Source organism: Octodon degus, unplaced genomic scaffold, assembly GCF_000260255.1.
Source record: "Octodon degus isolate 3935 unplaced genomic scaffold, OctDeg1.0 scaffold00057, whole genome shotgun sequence".
NCBI lineage: Eukaryota > Metazoa > Chordata > Mammalia > Rodentia > Octodontidae > Octodon > Octodon degus.
Window position 1 is genome coordinate 9,934,214 of NW_004524633.1, and position 19,520 is coordinate 9,953,733.

General features: G+C 37.9%; 1 protein-coding gene across 1 annotated transcript in view; it reads right to left on the bottom strand.

Moving 5' to 3' along the window:
* Positions 1-19,520, bottom strand: part of Negr1 (neuronal growth regulator 1) — an 891,516-nt gene that overhangs the window by 444,175 nt on the left and 427,821 nt on the right. The window lies entirely within an intron of this gene.

Consider the following 19,520-nt stretch of genomic DNA (forward strand, 5'->3'; position numbering starts at 1 on the left):
GTCAATCTCTTCACCACTGATCTGGGCTTTCAGGGTCCTGGTATTATAAAGCAGCTGTGCCAAATTTATACTGTGTTCTCTACAGATGCTTAAAATACTTGATTCTAAACATTATTCTTTATATGCCTATTCGGACTTGTGTTTTAGAACTTCATGTTTATTTCCTGTAAGATCTACAGTACTCTCAGTGCAGTATGAGCACATCAGTGAACTAGTTTCTAGTTGGTCTGCTTCCTTATAAATAACTTGTCTTATGCTACCTAAGTGAGTTAAATTAGAATTGTGCCTGAGATCACAAATTATTTTTAAATTAATTGCACAGTAGTGCCAAACACAAGGTCTAGCATATGGCACACACTCGTAAGTGTTTGTTGAGCAAATAAATGAGCTTCCCCTCAGTCTTAGATTTTGGTTTTCTCTGATTTCAATGTTAGCCAAATAAGCTGCCTAGTGGTAAGAAACTTCAGTGTTACTGACATTCACCTCAAAAACTTGTCTTGATTCCTAGTTCAAAGATCTGGGTTGGAAATAAGGAAAAATAGGTATCTAGAGCTTCTGATACCACGGCTAATCTTACCTGTCAAATTGATCAGTGGGGGCCTAGATTGAACATCACTCATGGGTGGGTCCACATTGCTGTTGTGGGTGAACTTGGCACTTGAATGATGGGCTCAGCAAGGACAGCTGTCCTTCCCACTGTGGCTGGGCACCGCACAATCCATCCAGAATCTGAACAGAACTAAGGGCTCTGGGAGGTGGTGTCTGCAGCCTTTCCATCTTGCTCTAAACGGTGGGAGCAGAGACATCTCACCGGCTCTTGTCCTGCCCTCAAGCTGGGATTCATAGCCTCAACTCTGTCTTGCAGGTCTCTTTAGACACACAGAGTCCTGTGGGTGCTGCTGCCTGGTGAATGTGGCCCAAGCCAATTGCTTACTCCCCAGTCTATGTAGGGCAACAGCTGCCCTTCAAGTCTGAGAACTCAGAAATAAATACTGGCCTCTGTCATTGTTACATGATTATAACAGAGTTTTGTCTTGTTATTCCTGCAATGATAATAATACATAATGGTGTTGTTTAATATTTATGACATTACACATATGTCAATATCTGTTGCTATGTAAGAAAGAACTCTAAATGTAGTGACTTATTTATCTTTTTCCTACATCTTCGTGCAACTACTGGGCATTCATGTAGGTCTGGGCCAGGCTTGACTGATTTCAGTGAGGTTTGTTCACAGCCTTTGCCTGGCAGTAAATTTACTCATGTGACTAGGGCAAAGGGGGGAAGTACCAGACTCCATCTGTCTTTGTTCATAAAATGGTAAAAATTTAAGACAGCAAACTCACAAAAGCCTTTAATTCTCTTGAAACTAAATCTCCAACCTGGCACACTGTTGTCTCTGCCACATTCCAGTGGCCTTTGCTGTTCTTTCGCGCCCCATCCTTCGCCTGTGATGGCCCGCAGTGAGCAGCTGCGTGGACAGCAGTGCCACAGGGCCCTGGCATTCTTCTTCAGAACTGCTTAGGAGGAGTCTCTGATAAAAAACAGGGGAGTTACGAATAATTATCCTGTATAAAATGATGCCTACTAATGTCTCACAGAATTCTCGGCATATTCCTTAGGTCACATTCAATTCTGGGAAAAGGAGAGTCTCCTCCCACAAGGCACATACAAGAGGTCCATCTCGGGCCAGCGAATGAGCGCAGCGTCAAGCCCTGAAGGAAGGGGCTGGCTCAGCGCAGGCGCTGCGTGCAGTGTGAGTGTTGACACCAAGACTCTTCAAACTCTTCTTTCTTATGAAATACGTGCACTCTCTGTCTTACACAGACTGTCCAATTTCTCTCACTGACCTCTCATTAACACTCTCCACATTTTAAGTGTCTTGGTTTTAATACTGTGTTCCCAACTGAATGTCACACGCCACTTCCCCTATATTAAATAAAGAGGAGATAACCTTATGTTAAATCATGAAATGTTGTTTTCAGTACTGCTGCATGTAGCACTGTAGCACTGCAATTTCCCAAGCCCTCCATTGGTGCAGACTTAATTAATATCTTTTGGAAACAGTAGCGCAAGGGCCACAAAAAGAATAATAGTAGTCCTTCACAATTGAGCATTCTTCTGATTAGAACAAATATAAAATATGTCATCTAGTTTCCTAATTTTTGGACTGGAGAAAATCAACGGAAAACACATTTTTAAAGTGAGATCAGCTCAGCTTCTTCTAGATGTTCTAAAAATAATAATGTCAGGAAAGACTATTAACTAAGACTGACAGCATATATTTTTCTCAAAGTTTTATAATCTCTAGATAATTCCCCATTTCTTCACACTTCTTGAAGTACACTGATGTAAAAATATGTTCTTATATTTCAGTTTCTAAAATCTAACTTTTCTTTTTCATTCAAACACAGTGTATATTTAAAATATGTTTCGTGAGGGATGTAGCCCAGTGCTAGAGTACTTGCTTAGCATGAGGAGAACTTGGGCTCACTCCCCAGTACTACGAAAAAAATCAAGAAAGTTTGAAAAATAACAAATTTGCACTTTACAAAGGCTTCAAGGAAGAAATTAAATAAACTATTGTGAAAAATCTTCACACTCTGAGACATTTTCATGATACAAAAAGCATAGGCTACATGCCAAAGTGAAAAATTATGGTATTGTATCAGTAAATACAGCATAATTTAAGTTTCTATCTCTATCTATCTAGATATATAACCATGTGAAAAAGTACAGATCTTTATATAGCTTGAGAGAAATGTATTCATTTTGGAAATTAGCTAAAGAACAATAAATGAACTGTTTCTGTTAAAAAATGCATATAGCTCAGCAACATAAGTGCACCTGTGTGACAAGCAGAAGGTATTGAGTTTGATGCCCAGTACAAAAAAGAAAAAGAAAAACAAAAAACCCTAGAAAGTGCACATATACATAACTACTAGGGGAATGAATGAAAAGTCAGTATCAGTTTTGGGTGGAGGACCACTACAGTCTAGTAAGGCTAAGTTATTGAGGCATTAGCTCCTGAGAATCTTGGTGGAAAAGATTTAGCCCTCAAAGGCAAGTTACACAAGGCTGCTGACTAACCAAGTGGGAAGTACAAGGATATATTGTGAGTCTCTGACAGCGGTTGTGAAGTGTTTTATTTCACTCAATATAGTCTTGAACTGTACTGTGTTAAATGTCTTCATAAATGACATTCAGTTGGTAGTTAATGATATTAATTAAATTCCCAGATGAGAATGGGTATCAAGCAAGAGATAACATAATACAAAAATCTTGAGAAAAAAATGTCTTGAAATTAAACAAATGAGATTTAATCTTCAGCTGTAAAGGCCAGTATTTCATTAAAAAATTGATCCAATAAATTTGAAGTAGAACTAAAAATTGGTTTCAATAAAGTGCTATCTCCATTAGCTAATATAAAGTTGATTTGATATTCTATGATAGAATTAGAGAAAATCTGAACTGTTTTTGTAAGAGAAATGAATTTGCAGTCTTTATGGTTATTATCACACTCCCCATCATTACTACCAGCGTGCATACACACACACACACACACACACACACACACACACACACACACAAATTTAGGCGGTGAAGGTACAAAAGCATTTTATTATCACACAGGGGTCTATAAAGGAAAACATTTCCTTTTTCCCTTTGTAAGCACGTGGGATACTTAGAGACAAAGGTTGGAAAAGAAATCTACAGTTGAATTAAAAAAAGACCAGATTGTTCTGATAACTTTCGACAAATTCTTCAACGGTACCAAATGTTTCGAAAGAAACAACAAAAATTAAAATTTTGGAAAACAAAACCAAGAGAACAAAACATGTGGCTTAAATCGAAGCATATAATTGTAAGTGAGAAAAAAGATAGGCTGCTTCTTCCTTTGCAGAACTGGGCCTATTATTTGCAAATCCTCCTGGGCAGCTGCTTTTAACCGGAGCATTTAGACCCTTCTATTAATGGAAACCCTACTCCTGTCTCTGCACAGATTTAAGTATTTTCTGAGGAAAATATATTCAGAAAGGATTTCTTCAAAGTGCTCCTTTTTCCAATAATTTTGGAGTCCTTGTATTGTTATTTTTTGAAGGAGAAGCTGGAACTTGGGTTGCATAATTACAGCTTTACAAAATAAATCCTCTGTTTTGAGGTTTTTAGTGGCGATTTCTTCTTACTACTATTAGAATAATGGCAACCGAACATAGCTGCAGGTGACGATGTAAAAAGATACCAAACAAGAATGCAATAAGCTTTTCCATTTTTAGAAAATGTGATTATATGCATTATCTCCAGAACAGATTTTTCTTTTTCAGTAAATATAATTCCTGGAAGCGCTTGCTTTATAGAGGGGCTATAAAGTGGCTCCGTTTGAGCTTCTCTATCATACTTGATTTAAGAGAATTAGGCAACATTGTACAGCAGTGGCATCCACAGGATTACATGCAGTGGGGAAAATCCATTTCAATTGCTGTAAATATGCTTAGCATGATGCTGTCATAAAGACTGCAATGCTTAGAATGAACATCTTTTGAGATATATGTTCAAATGGGCACTTTTATATACACCAAAGTAATTTGTTACTTAATCTTCAGAATTTTAAAAAGTAATGAAAAAATTTTCAAAAATTAGATTCAATCTGGAGTTAAAGTCCACTCTAGGAAATAACTCCCTCCCAATGTTAGTACTATGTATCAATCGCGTTTCCTATGTGGAAAGCAAAGCCTTAAATATTCTGTTTCTCCTTTATTATATTGAAAAGCAAATAGGTTTAGTTTTCCCAGTTTAAGTTTGTCTTCAAAATCTGGAGCTCACTTTATTATGGAACGATTACCACATTTGTAGTTACCACACCTACAGCATTCCGGTTGGCTGGCAGTGTGTGATGGAGAATCATGATGGCCGACTAGAGCGGACTAAGAGATGCCCAGAGACGTGATTAGATTTTGATAAGATTACATGTTTGTGATTAGAGTAGGCAAACCCATTGAGCTGTGCATAGATGAGAGCTCTCAGGTGGTACTTCCTGTTGGAGGAAGCATGTAACTGGGAAGGTGTTTGAGGGTTGCTCATCCCTAGGGCTCTCTCTCGCTGCCTGTTTGCTGGGATGAGTGGCTTCTTTCTACCTGGCCCTTCTATCATGAGGCTTATGTCTTGCCACAGGCCTAAGAGAAATGGAACCAGCTTACTGTGGGCTGGCTTCACGAGCCAAAATATATCTTTGTTCTTTTTCTTTGTGTATATGTTCCAAGCAACAAAAGTACTTCACTGATAAAACTATGGGAGAAAATTCAAAATGTTAGAGATAAACTAGCATCACAGTGAATCTATGTAATGGTTGATCTTATACACCAGCTTGGCTGGAACGTAAGACCCTAAAACTTGGTGAAACATCAATCTTGATATTTTTATCAGTGTTTTGGAATGAGATTAACATTTAGTTTGTGGACTATGAATAAGCTGGATTCCCTCTATAATATAGGTTGGCCCCATATACTTGCTTGAAAGTCTGAATGCAATGAAAAATTTATCTCAGGGAGGAGGAAATTCAGGGACAGCCTCTAGATTGAAACTCTAACATTAGCTATTTGGTTACTTTCCACCCTGCCATGGCCCTGTAGATTTGGCAATTGCTGCCCTTGCAGTCATGTGAATTAATTCTTGTGTATATGTCCTATGGGTTCTGCTTCTCACAGATTGAAAGATGACCATCAAATGGCCAAAAGAGAAGAAATAAAGCTCCAAATGAGGAATCCTTAGAGAAGAGAGTTATATAAGAATGCCTTTTTCATTTCTGAATAATAATGTAAATCCCAAATAGTAATTCAAATTTAATCATATGTTATTTTTAATAGAAAGGAGGTCCTTTATGAGTAGCAACCTATAAAACTTACATATCATAATTCTACTATTCAAGAAATAACATTTTAAATGGAATAAACAGAAATTAGGCTGAACCCGTGGTGTTGAATCTCAAATTTGAAAGAGTGCCATGAAAAAGCGCTTATTCTGCACCTACCAACTGTGGCTTCAACCCGTTGCCTTTTCTGACTATGTGCACATGCCACTGCACCACCAGAGACAATGTGCTGTCACGTTAGTGCCACATGCTGGTTCTGAGTGTCCTTTCAGAGTCTCCCTGGTGTAAAGCTCAGACAGGGCCTCAAACAGTCAGATTTCTCATTTGCAAATTATAATCAAACTTGCCTACTCTACAATGTCAACGTAATTCTAATACATGGAAGGACCCCTTCCTAGCACATAGTAGGACTTTAGCCTCTGCTTCTAGTCCTTTTTATGACAAATCTCCACTCTCTCACTGATCAATCATTTCAGTGCTTTTTATCTAATCCACTTCTTGGTAACTATAGAAAAACCTCACAATAATTACGTATTTATGGTATGTGTAGGGAATTTCTAAGTTTCTTACAAGATCTCTTTGAATTAGACACTCGTGCCATCTTCCTTCTGGATGAGAAACCAGAAGCTCTTAGGGCTGTTGCTTTGAAGATCACACACCACCCCCTAACAACAGAGAAAGCATTTGATTTGAATGTGAAACGAAACTGTGCTTTTTGTTTTGAAATTTACTGTCACTGCCTGGTAAGTAATTGATAATAGACATTAGTTCATCAAGAAATCCTATGCAGTTGCTAAGGATGGCAATATTCTGTCCTTTTATTCACTTTTATATGCTGTCTGATGATCCAGTACTGTCATACTTTGGGAGCTTGCAGTCTGACTGCTCAGACATGTTTAGTGGTGAGACAGAAGAAAGGGCTAGCCTATGAATGTGGCTTCCCTGGTGGGTCTTTTGAAGAGGAAAATACACTACCTGGCTACTGAGCTTAATTTTTAGCTTCATTATGTTTGGATAAAATCCAAACTCATCTACCTTTATCTACCAATTCCTGCTTCTAAGAAGCCAGGGATGAACAGTACATGTGATACAGATCCTTGAGCCCTGTGAGATGGAAAATTTAGCCAGGTGAAGATCTACCAAGAAATTTATTTAAAAGTAAAGCATGTGTTCTATAAGTAACACAATGATAGCATCACATTTTCAAAATTGATGTCATCTACTTGTTGAATGTATCTTTAAACTTTTCATGAAATTCTTTCTTGTAGGTGCTTTACTTGCAGCATTATTACAATTTTTATGTAAAGGGAATGTTGGCAATATTATTGTAGCTATAGATATCACTTCCAATGCAGAGGACTGTTCTTTAGAAAACAGATTTCCAATTTAAGAGAATGAAATATCTTATTTCTAAGATATATGTGACAATATGGTCACTAATATTCCATTTGTATCTTCTATCTTAACTCCAAAATCAATATTTTTTTTTTATTTTAGGGAAGGGTCTACAGGGTGGTGAGGGTCTCACTACTTGATCAGACTCATAGTGATCCACTTGTTTTCAGCCTCCCAAGAGCCCGGACTATAGGTGTGCGCCACCACACCCAGTCTCAATCACTGTCTCAGTGCGCTCCGGGGCCGGGGCTGGCAAGGCAAGCCCAGAGATCGAATCCCCAGCCTCTGTGCCTGCTTGCAGATGCTTTAATCTGCTGAGCTATTTGGACGGCCCCATAGACTGATTTTTGTAAATAATATCTCTGTCATTATCAAGTACAGAATTGTTTTTATGAAGTGATATGTGAAATAATCCTCTTATTGTGTGATAGGAGATTAAAACATTTTCCCAAATCCAAAATAATATTGCTACTTTTTAAAGTCAACAATTCCAGGGAACAATATTTCTGTCTTTTCATTTTATAAAATGACTTCAGACTTTTAAGGAAAAGTTCCATGGCATTGCCTCAAGTTTCACATAATGGCAAATGAATGCCATTATAGTGGCCACTAGGAATCTCACTTTGATTAAAGAGGGTATATAGGAACTTGGACAGCTTCTGGCATAGGGTTTCAAGAGGAAATAACATCCTGCCTGTGTCTGAGGGACACGGAAGGGTGTGGACCGCTGCAGAGAAACACAGATTAGCTAATCTTTGGAGAGAAATAGACTTAGATATGGAGACAGAGTAAGAAATGCAAAACCAAACAGATGAAGAGCAAAATAATTGGTGATTTGATAGGAAGAATTTAAAATAAATCCATTTCCCATTGGGCACTCGAGAAGCAGAACCATGGCATGCACTGTACCAAAACGGCATCAAAGGCTAGTAGTTTCACATTGACAGAAAAACCAACTCACGAAAGCGTTGGCAAAGCTCAGTTTCATATCTCTGTCTTCTGAGTGTCAGAAAGGCTTTCTCTCAAAGCAAAACAGACTCAAACATAAATTCCATCCTGTTCTTCCAAGAAGCAGTCAATAATCATCAAGGCTAGAAAACACTCAAAACCACTTAAAGACCAAAAGAAGAGAAAGTAGTCTCATCAATCAGACCCAAAGCCACCCTAAAGCAGAGACTTTGGAATAAAAATTTTAGTTCAGCACTTGAAAAATTTGAAATTGGCCTATTTTCACACCTCATTGTTTTTCTAATTGAAAAGACAAGTAAGACAGTAGGTTCATTAGGATCTATTAGAAGCAGAATCACTCCATTAATGCAATATTTTCCTGAAACTTAAAATGTCTAATTGACAGGAAATGCAAAGTTGAAAATTGGAATATGATACCATGATGGGGATATTAAGGAACTTGTCCTTATATTTGCTTCAGTTTCCTCCTCATGGCAGGCTTTCTTTTCATTGAACAAAGGATGAGAGAGAGAGAGAGAGAGAGAGAGAGAGAGAGAGAGAGAGAGAGAGAGAGTCTGGCACCATTCCCACCGATGAGCATCATATTCAACTGTCACCCTTACCAGAGGGAATGAATGCAGCCTAAGAGAACAACTTCCATATTTTTAAAAATTACCTGCCATGTATTTTTTCCTCAGATGTCAAGTGGCAGCCTCCATTAAAAGTATATCATTAATCAAACTAATGAGATCTGTGAATGTCGCCATCTCTTAACAAAGACATAGCTTCTCAGTGGGGAAGGAACAGAAGGGAAGAATTTTATGGAGTAGACCTTCCTGGCCACTGGAGTTTGAATATATTGAAGTACACAAATTGAAGCCTTCTGATCCTTACAATAGTTTAATGTTCCCTAAAAGAGAAGGCTGTATTACTGAATTGAAATAAATTTTACTTATGGTTAAGAGAAAAAATGTCCCACAATCTGAATGATATAATAAGCCTTACTGGTGATTCTTCTAGTTTTCAAGAGGATGCTAAAGAGAGGTGTTTTGTGTAGCTAACTATGATTCTACAACAGTGCTAGCAAAGGAAATTATCCTTGACCTTTGATATAACTTAAAATCACTCTGAATTCTCTTGCCATAAAGTTAAATGTACTAGACTAGCAAAGGATACTACAAAATAGCAATTCCATGTTTTAGGCTCTAGATGAAATAACAAGTTCATAAGTGTTCCCTTTCATAATCACGCTGAGTTTAATACAAGAAGAGCTAGATATGGAGGGAATAAAGGCAGTCGCACCAGTAACAGGGATCAACCTTGACCCAAACTATGGACGACTATTTTCTTCTCCAGTTGGAATCATGTTGGAAATCTTTAAGCAAGCCTTCCAGGTATATATACGTGCTATATCCCCAGATCCGCCTTGGACAAGAGTGTGCATTTGCAGCCAGAAATGACTTGACTTTATTTTTAGAGGTTTTGGAAGCATCTATTAGTTTTTTTTTTCTTAATATGTTAATTTGAACTTAAGCCAGATTGAGATTTTGTGTTAGTAAGCTACAACAGTTCTTTTTTCAAGCCAACAAGTAATATCAGTAAATTTTTCTAGACAATGTCCTGAATCTATATTTATTTGCTACATTTTTAGCTGTAGAGTTTGTAGCTAGAGTGAGTTCTGTGTAAATTTTAACATAACAATGGAAGAAGGTAACAATTTTTTATCCAAAAATGCAATACTTTTAAAATGTCATTTATCTGCACAAAGTATAAATCATGGTATTCAAAGTCATATTGTATATGAAACTAAAGCATAAATTTTAATCTCTTTAAATAATTGAACTTACAATTTTATTAGTATGCTTACAAAAATCAGAATGAGTAGAAAGTAAGAGAAACTATGAGGAAAGAAATAAGTCTAATATAAATGAATGTCTCTAAATTCTGAGGAAACAAGGTCTCTCCAATTTCTCTACAAGATAGCACCAAAATTAAGTAATGATAACACAAAAAAACTAATAAGCAGCAATATTCACAGTGTATTTAATATTTGCCAATCTCTGTTCTAAACGCTTAACAACCAACCAAATTTGCATGATCACACTAGAAATAAATACTCTTAGCATCTCCTCAGCCACACATGAGAAAACCATGACAGAAAGAGATGGAGCTGACCAAGTTTACAAAACAAAAAGGCAGCAGAGCCAGGTTCAAGTCCTCTAGGTTCTTACTCTTCTGGCTAAGAGGCGCAAACACAAAAATACTGTTTCTAACTTCTCTGGGGCTATCCCCGGAAGTGTAAATGTGTGGAGGGAAATCCTTCCCACCATCCCCAGCTAGTCAAAGTCCTCCTCATAGAGTCATTTTAATCAGATTGCTATTGCTACTAAGCATCATGCAGTACAGTTAGCCACGTTCATCTATCATGACAGGAGAGCTTAAGCTGTACACACAATGATCTCTGATCCTCAGACCTACAAACATAAGCACAGGCACGTACGCATGGGCTCACCCCCACACAGGGTACAGTATAGAAGTTAAAAGATTGCGGGTGTGATTTTAGGGATTTTTTTCCATGGGAAAAACCTGAGTAAATAATGCAGCTAGATGCTGGCCACTTTCTACCTTCTTCTCTGTCACTGTCATCTTAAAGTGACATTGTGTCTCACCCATCTGTAGATCCCGCCAATGCCACACAGACGAACTATCCAGCACACTTTACCCATACACAATATTTTAGTCTGTTCATTCTGCTATAACAAACTTGGTAGCTTATAAAATAATAGAAATTTATTTCTCACAGTATTGGAGACTGATATTTTCACGTTCTGTGCAGTGGCAGGTTCCGTGTCTGAAGAGAGCTCATTTCCTTATATATGGTGCCTTTCTTTGCAGGGTAGGTGGGACCAAGGAACTCATCGGGTCTTTTGGAAGCTCACTAACAAAGTTCTGTGAGCAAATCCTCCTTCTCCATTCCCCTGCTCAAGCACTTGACTCTCAGTATTACTGCTTTGGGAATTAGGTTCAAAACATAAAGTTTAGAGAGTTACAAACTTTCAAAATATAGGATGCATTTAAACACTTGTGTCTAATGCATTCTTCTGACATCATACCCCATCCTCAGAAAGTAAGCGCTTCCTCCATAGCCCTTCATCCCTGCACCATGGCTATCAAGCAAGATCCTTCAACTCTTAGTGTAGACTGAGGTCAAGACCACTATAACAATGTAAGGAATAAGACGGTGACTACATTACACATGTTTGAATTGTGGGTGAGCATTTCTTTTTGATATGTTTATGTTTTACCTGACACGGGAAATTACATATACTTGCTATACACCCTGCGATGTTTTGATATATGTCTATATTCCATGCATTGATTGACTAAATGGAGGTAATCAACACATCAATTACTTCCCATATGTATCATATTTGTGTGTGTATGGGGGGGTGAGAATGCTTAGCAAAGACTTTCTTAATTGTGGTGCAAAATAAGCTCCTACACAGTCCAGTTGGTGTATCTTCTGCCATAAAATGCAGAATTTCTACTAATGAAATGACCTTTATGCATCTGTTTGTTATTTGTTTATTTCATTTACTTTGGAGCAGAACTAAGAGGAATTATTTCTAACTGCTTATGGCTTTGATCATACTATGTTTTTATTTTTCTTGTTGACATGAAAAAGAGTGGTAAAGTGGATTACATTTGGCTTTCTACAATGCTCTGTTATTTAAATGACAGGTATCTCAAAATAGCATTGCTCATTATCTGGTCAGGCTAGAGTGCTCTACAAAGAGTCCCACACTCTTTTTGAAAAGTTCCTCAATGAGTTACACCTAAAAATAAGCCCAGTTGCTGCAGCACTCCGAGATGAGAACTCAGTGATTGCTGGGGACAGTCTAAAGTCACTGTGAGTCAGTTTGGAAGACGGTTGTCTGCTGGTCTGTGTAGCCTCTTCTATCCTGACATCCATTCCTGAAGGTTCCAGGAAGGGTTTCTGTCACCTGGGAGTCTTGCAAGTGCTGAGCTGGCCTATGTTTGGAGACAAGGGAGATTTTCTAACAGATTGCTTTGGCTATCTACAAGACAGCAAAGGATCATTTTGGCAGGAAACCACACAACACAGCAGGGTCCTCTGGTGAGAACAAAATGTTCCTCTGCCATGTGTTATCAGGGGAATTGCTTTGCATGTTGACATCACCGCCCACACTCGCACGCCCCTGTTGATTTCCTGACCAAATGAGTTTTTCCTTCCTAATATTTTACAAGTACATCCTGGGTCTCTGTTCCAAATAATTTAATGAACAGTTGGTATGGATTGTACTGAACTGAGATTTTCAAACACTGCCAGCAAAAGGTGGGTTGGGAAACTCAGACACAATTCCAGTTGACATTAGACAAATTAGTAAGACCTTGTCTCAAAATAAGAAATTAAAAGATGCCCAAGATGTAGCTCGGTGATACAGGACTCTGGATTTGCGCCTCAGTACGAAAAACAAGGTACAGCATTACTGCTAGTTAATAATAGCAATAACAAAACAATAATAATGATAATAACAATAATCATATAACAACAAAACAATAATAATAATAATGATAATAATAGTAACAATATATCAACAAAAAGAGTTACTGGAACTAGATTTACCAGCCTCAAAAATCGAGGCAAAATAAAATGGTTACTCACATGCCTGTTATCTAGGTTCAGTAAAAGGCATGTAAAATCTGTTAATGTAGATGTAATGTCTTTGAACCAACAGTATATCAAATATTTGCAAACTTAAAATACAAGTTTCACCAACAAACACCTTCTCTCTAACTCTTTCCCTCCTTCCTCCCAGTCCCTGGTAACCCTTATCTATTTCTGTCTCATATATTATTAATTAATTAATTAATTCATTCATTCATCCATCCATCCATCCATCCATATATACATACTTTAAAAAATGCTTCTTGAAAAAAATCACCATGTGTTTTAATATAAAAACAATCAGCTGGACCTTGCCTTCTAAATCTTACCAAAAGTCTCCATATCCCATAGTTTCTGCACTCTCTGTTGTCTAAATTCTACTTGATTCAGTCAGTGTGTTCACTACTATGTCAAGTCAGACACTTGAGTTCTATTCTTTAATGAATGATAGGCCACAAATGATTGTTTATCAAGTTTGTACAGTCATTTTCAAAGGTTTAACTTTTCCCAGTTTGCACCTTCCATTATGGAAAAGCAAGATTGGAGGAAGGAAAATATAAGGTTTTCACAAGTGTTGTGAGAGGTAAATGGGCCTCAAAAATGTCCAGGAAAAGAATTAATATGAAAGATTTTTCCATAGGAATAGAGATAAGACTTTCATAACTGATTGGGGGAAAGAATCCAGTAATAATAATCATCATCATCATCATCGTCATCATCTCAATCATCAGGGAAAAATGAATCCTAATTTCCAAGTTTATCTAATCTTGGAGTTGTGTAAATGGTATGCTCTTCAAAAATGGCTTTATAGTTAAATTACAAGCAACACATATACATTTTTTCAATCTTTAGAATGTTGCCAAGTTTTCACAGCCTCTACTCATAATTTTGCTACAACTAAAAGATAATGATTTGCTGCTTTCAAATATGCAGCTTAATGAATTCTCAGATACAACCATTCTCGCCTTAATTACTCCTTGGGAAGTGGTACTGACATACTGCACCGAAATTTAACGTGACTGCAGAATGATAATTGTGAGATTTCCAATTACATGTGGATGTTCTTTAAAAGATACATGCCACTGTTGGAATTATGCATCAAGAGTAGGATTTCACCAAACTAGGCGTCTGTCTTGAAAATTCCAAGTGCTATGTGGCATACTAGCTATTCAATTCACTCAGAACAACAGAAAGGAGGCGAGAGTTAGGCGCTCGGACTAGAGAAAATTGAAAGCTAACTGGGCCTACTATCTTGTTTCTCTTTACTCCATTCTTGTGTATATCTTGTACTGCAGGAGTTATGACACAGAGGAAGAAATCAGGTACAAAGTTTGTTATTGGAAAGTGAAACCTTTTTACAAATGTCCCAAACATTGTCTATGATGTAGTTCGAAGATTTTACCTTTATGAGGCTCTGGTTGTGCCCCCACTACGTGTGTGTTTTATTATAAACATGACCAGTTCACAATGAAATGGAACAGTTGCAAGGTGCACAAACAAATCACTAAGCTTGGGTGACTTGGGTAGATTTAGCCTTCAGTGCAAAGGGCAGTGCAAAGCTGTCAGGGTGAGTGGCTGAGACACAGCTGGTAGTGGTTTTCTGGACTTCTGAGGGTTTTAATTTTCTCAAGAACGCATCCTCTAAAGAGTTCACAAATGTTCCATATCTGCACCTTGGCACACTTTGTTCCTTCTACTTTGTCCTATTCCTTGTCAACCTGACCAACTTCTACTTATCCATTAAAACCTGTCGCAGGGTACTGCATCCTCTATGAACATGTCTCTAGTCCCTTCCCCAGAAATGTGTGGGTACCTTTCATTTAATTCTATTCATACACTCAGCATTCTGACTTGGTGCCTTTAAATTACTTTCCCTGTGAGCTCTAGGATTATATCCCTATCCACATACACTCATATTTCTGGCCAAAATTTTTACTAATCTCTGTATTTCCTCAGTGCTTGGAATGCAGTGGACTCTCCCTAAGTGCATTTTGTGTGATTATATTTACTAATTCAAAAATAGTATATTTTGGCATATTTTTATTTTCTGCACCTAGCCTGTGTGAATATTTCTAATATGTACCTAGTATTCTGAAACAGATTTTAAAGTAGAAAAATATTCAGTCAAATACCACAAATCATTTGACCTAGCCAGAGGTTAAAAGAATTAGTTTAAGTTTCAAAAACATGCTTGTAACGGGCAATGTCCACTGCAAACATTACCCAAATAATCGTGAAATATTCTAGAAGGAGTATTCTAGAATTCCAATGTGCAAGTCTTTGAGGTCACCTTGCTCTTGCCCTAAAGTTGTGATGCTTAACTTAAGAGCCTCCATATTATCTTTAAATACTCCCCAATGAATACCAAGTTTAGGCATCTAGAAGTTCTATAAATCACTTGCCGTGCTCAAGGTCCCTTTCAAAAAATGTAACTCAGTTGTGTATTTCCCTATATGCAGCCTGTCAGGGCAAACTGCAACCGTTTCATTTTCTCTCAGTAAACTCAAATCCCTGACCTGCCACATTTCTTGTAAGGAAGTGCGGCCATTAGAAAGCAAAACAACTTTTACTCATTCAACACACAAGCGCTGACAAACATTGTATATTCCCTGGTTTTCCCTGATAGATTCTGAAAAAACTTCATTTTTTTTCCACTTGTGAAGTTACTTGGAAGACTATTAATAATTTCTTTCTCTTTCAAAATGAAATAAATGAATCTGGAGGCTCCCTTGGTCCTAGGAGAAAAAGTTGTTGATTTACGGCACAGCAAGGCCTAGCTCCCTCCAGAGGAAGCCACCATATTCACTTAACCTCTAAAAGAAAAATAAAAAGTCCTTTGCGAGACATGCATATTGGTATTTGGAAGACGCTGGAAATTAATTTAAAAGCATGCTTAGGACTGAGTCTAGAGTGTATTATGAACAATAAGCTTATGATTCTGATTATGCTTAATCATCTTCATGGTACAGTGAACCTCGTTTTGAATTATGAATTCTTAACAGAGTCCTAAAATTAATAACACACTCTTAAATTTGCATTACACTTTTTCAAGGTACTCAAAAGCATTTTAGAGGACACAGGTAATATTTATGCCACCATGAAAAAAAATAGTTATTATAACGGATGATTGGGGTGGCAACGAGGTGATATTAATGCTACTAGGAAAAGGCTGAATTTACAGTACATTCTGAGCGCCTTATGTTGGGAATTTCAGGTTTAAATTATGCGCTTCTGAACCACGATTCCAGCAAGCAGGTTGGGCATTCCAGTTTCCAGTCCTACCGCAAGTCCGCTCTTCCTGCCCCCAGTCAAGGCTTTTACAATCCGTATCCTGACACGCCGTGTAGGGCACAGAAGGGCATTTTTTCCTCTCACCTCATACTGCTTCGCGGCTCCTATTAAAGAGGAGGGGAAGCTGGTATTCATGACATGTCTAAGTGCAAAATATGGAGGTCAAAATAAGAAAAAATAGGATCTACTTTCAAGGAGCACTTGTTCTAATAAAAAGAGTTGCTTCACAGGGGCCCTGACAGGTCATGCGTACATAGAAATACACAAGTTCATAATGAATTGAATAGAATTAAGTGATTATAAAGAGGAACTTCTGTTCATGAGGACTCAACAGATAAAAATATAGGGAGGAAAGCCTCTTGAGGTAAGAGCATGATCCCAAGGTAGAGGTGTGGCACTGCTTATACATTGCTTTTTTAAAAATTTATGTATTTCGTACAGGGTCTCACTACACAGATCAGATTTGTAGTGATCCTCCTGTTTTCATCCTCACCAGTGCTGGGATTGCAGTGTGTGCCACCATACTCAGTCTCAATTTCATTCATTTTTAATTCATGTAAAAATACATTCTCTAAACTCTGCCAGATATAGTGACTAGCAAGATTCAGTTCCTTATTAAAAAGAATCTACAGTCTAATATACCTCAATTTGTGGAGATGGAAAGGATTTTGCAACTAATAGTTTTTGGTTTTGGAAGACTAATGTAATTTTTCCAAAAAGAAAATGGCACTATATTACAACAAATACTGTGAAATTTATATTAAGTTAAATTCTTTATTAAGTTAAATTCTGCATCATTTGGAATATTTTTCTGTTTTAATTCTAATTTGTACTCTCTTTAAAAATAAAAATGTTAGGGATTGGGGAGATGACTCAGTGGAATAAGCACTTCCCTGGCAAGCACAAGGGCCTGAGTTCAATCCCCAGTTCCACAAAAATAAATAAATAAATAAAAACAAAAAAGTTAAAAATAAATAAAATAAAAATAAAGTGAAGTAATAGTGACAAAAAAATAATTCCAGACTTGCTTACAAATACCCAAGCATCTATCCCTTTGTCCTTGTACATTGTCTGTTACTATGTTTATTGGATAAAAATTCAAATGCAAAGCCTTGGCTTGAAGGTTGGCACATCTACAAGAAATGTAAGACTGAAGGGAAACCCCAGGCACTACTGGTCATTTCACTCCTTATTGTGTTGTCGCTGGCATCTGCTGGCATCTGGTTTATGTTATTGGGAGTTTATTTAAGCACATTTTTGTGCATGGCTTTCCAGTGCAATGGAAGAAGCAGGAGCTCCGGAATCAGAAAAGTTAAGTTTCCACTCTCAGACGTACTTATTGGGTGTGTTCCTCAGATTTAGCTCCCTGATCTCTAAAATGGAGAACGCCAAAGGGATCACCTAGGGGTGAGCTGCAAATAGGAGAGTGTGAGGCAGATGGCAGAGGTTGGGGATTCTTTTCCTTTACCATCTGTGTAGTTCTCCACGTCCAGTATTTCATTTAAATATAATGTAGCAGTTACTGATGTCCTGTTAAAAGTGTCCTGTGTTAGAACCTCGCCATCTGTTGAAATATTCTAAAACTGTCATATAATTTTATTGACCCATGGTTTTCTCCCCTAAAAAATCCCTGACTCATAAACTACCTTGGTTTCATTAAAGAATTCATGTTAAAGCTTTATGAATTGTAAAGTGATATAAGAATATATGGTGGAGTGACTTAATTATGATACATTAATTCTATCCAGTTTGGTTTCAACAAACTACATATTCTCTATCTATCTCTAATACTTAAAAAATTCTATGGCACCTTATAATTTCCAGGAGGATCTAATTGATCAGAGTTTAAAAGTCCTGCTTTATAAAGCTTTTCTTCTTTCCATCCTGCAAAGCTAAAGAATTTTGCATGATTCCTTGCCCTCAGGATATTCTCCCGGGCTTTGAATTTTGCAGGAGTTGCTTTCCCTCCCTCTGCAGTGTCAAGTGTTGTAATTTGGCTTTCACTTTCTTCCATCCTAATTTCCATTTCTTCTAAATACATTTCCCTCATGTTCTATTGAAGTGGGATCTTCGGTGGACACTCTGCAGCAGCGACCTCCCGCAGCAGCAGCCTGGCAGGTGCCAGTCGAGCAGTCCATCTCCCACATTTACCCAAAGCTTGCAGAGGAATATGATCTTCTTATTTTGTCTTCTTTTGAGGTAGCCATTTCTAAAACTCAGGGCTTTCTTGCTGGGAATGCAGCTTCCAGCTATTCTTGTAGGTGAGTTTTAAAAGCTGTGACGGCTTTTACATGAGACGAAATGGAGCCTGCAGAGCCATGTGTTTGTGGAGTCGTCTTGGAACTCATCGTGTAAAACCTGAACTTCATGGATTTTAATGGAGAATTATTACAGTGGAACCTTCCTAATTCCTGTTAGTGATGGAGGAGTCTGCTTTTAATTGTCAAATCTCTCAATGGTAATTGAAGAAGGAAAGGAAGGAAGGAATCTGAAGGAGTTTCTCTCATACTTCACCCAGTGTCAGACTGACTGAGTATAAATGCACAATGAGATATTCAAATCACAAGCTCCTTATGAACAACAAATGAACAAACAAAATCACTTCTGAATCCTAATAGCCAAACCTGATGATTATACCAGAATGTGTGTGTATAAAAAAGATACGTGATAAAATAATTACATAAAATAATATTTCCTTATATTTCAAAAATATAGTTACAAATCAGGTCTCCATCTATTCTCACTGAAGGTGAAAATCACATCAATTTTTATTGAGCACCAAAGCAACTGTTAGGCCATCATTGTGCTTTGTCCCTGTCACCTTTACCAGAGCATCCCTCTCCCAGCTTCTGTGCTTTTTCTCCAACAGAATAGTCTCAGCTCCACAGTGGGAGAAAACCTTCTTAACATGGGAGCTGTGTGTTTCTTGGTCACCATCTTTCAGCAGCTTCGCAGCTCCCTGAGAACTCAAGCCAGAAAGCTCTGAGCAAACTCGAGGGTCCCGCATCATGGTTGGCCCTTTTCTTCCCCTTTCCCTGGCAGCCTCCTCTGCTCCCCCTCCTTCACTCTGCTCCAGCCACGGCCTTGTTGTTCACACAACACTCCATGGGCTGCCCCATCCCAGAGCCTGTGACCTTGTGTCCCTGTATCCTTGTGTCCTGGCAGCTTTTTTCTTTCAGGGACATGCTCTCTCTCACTTCTCACTGGCTTACATCCTCTGGAAAGTGTGCCCTGTTCCCCTTCCTCTTCCGCAATGTAGTTTTATTTATACTTTACTTGAATCTAACCCAGGACTCAGCAGATCTTTTCTGGACAGATGCTGGCCAT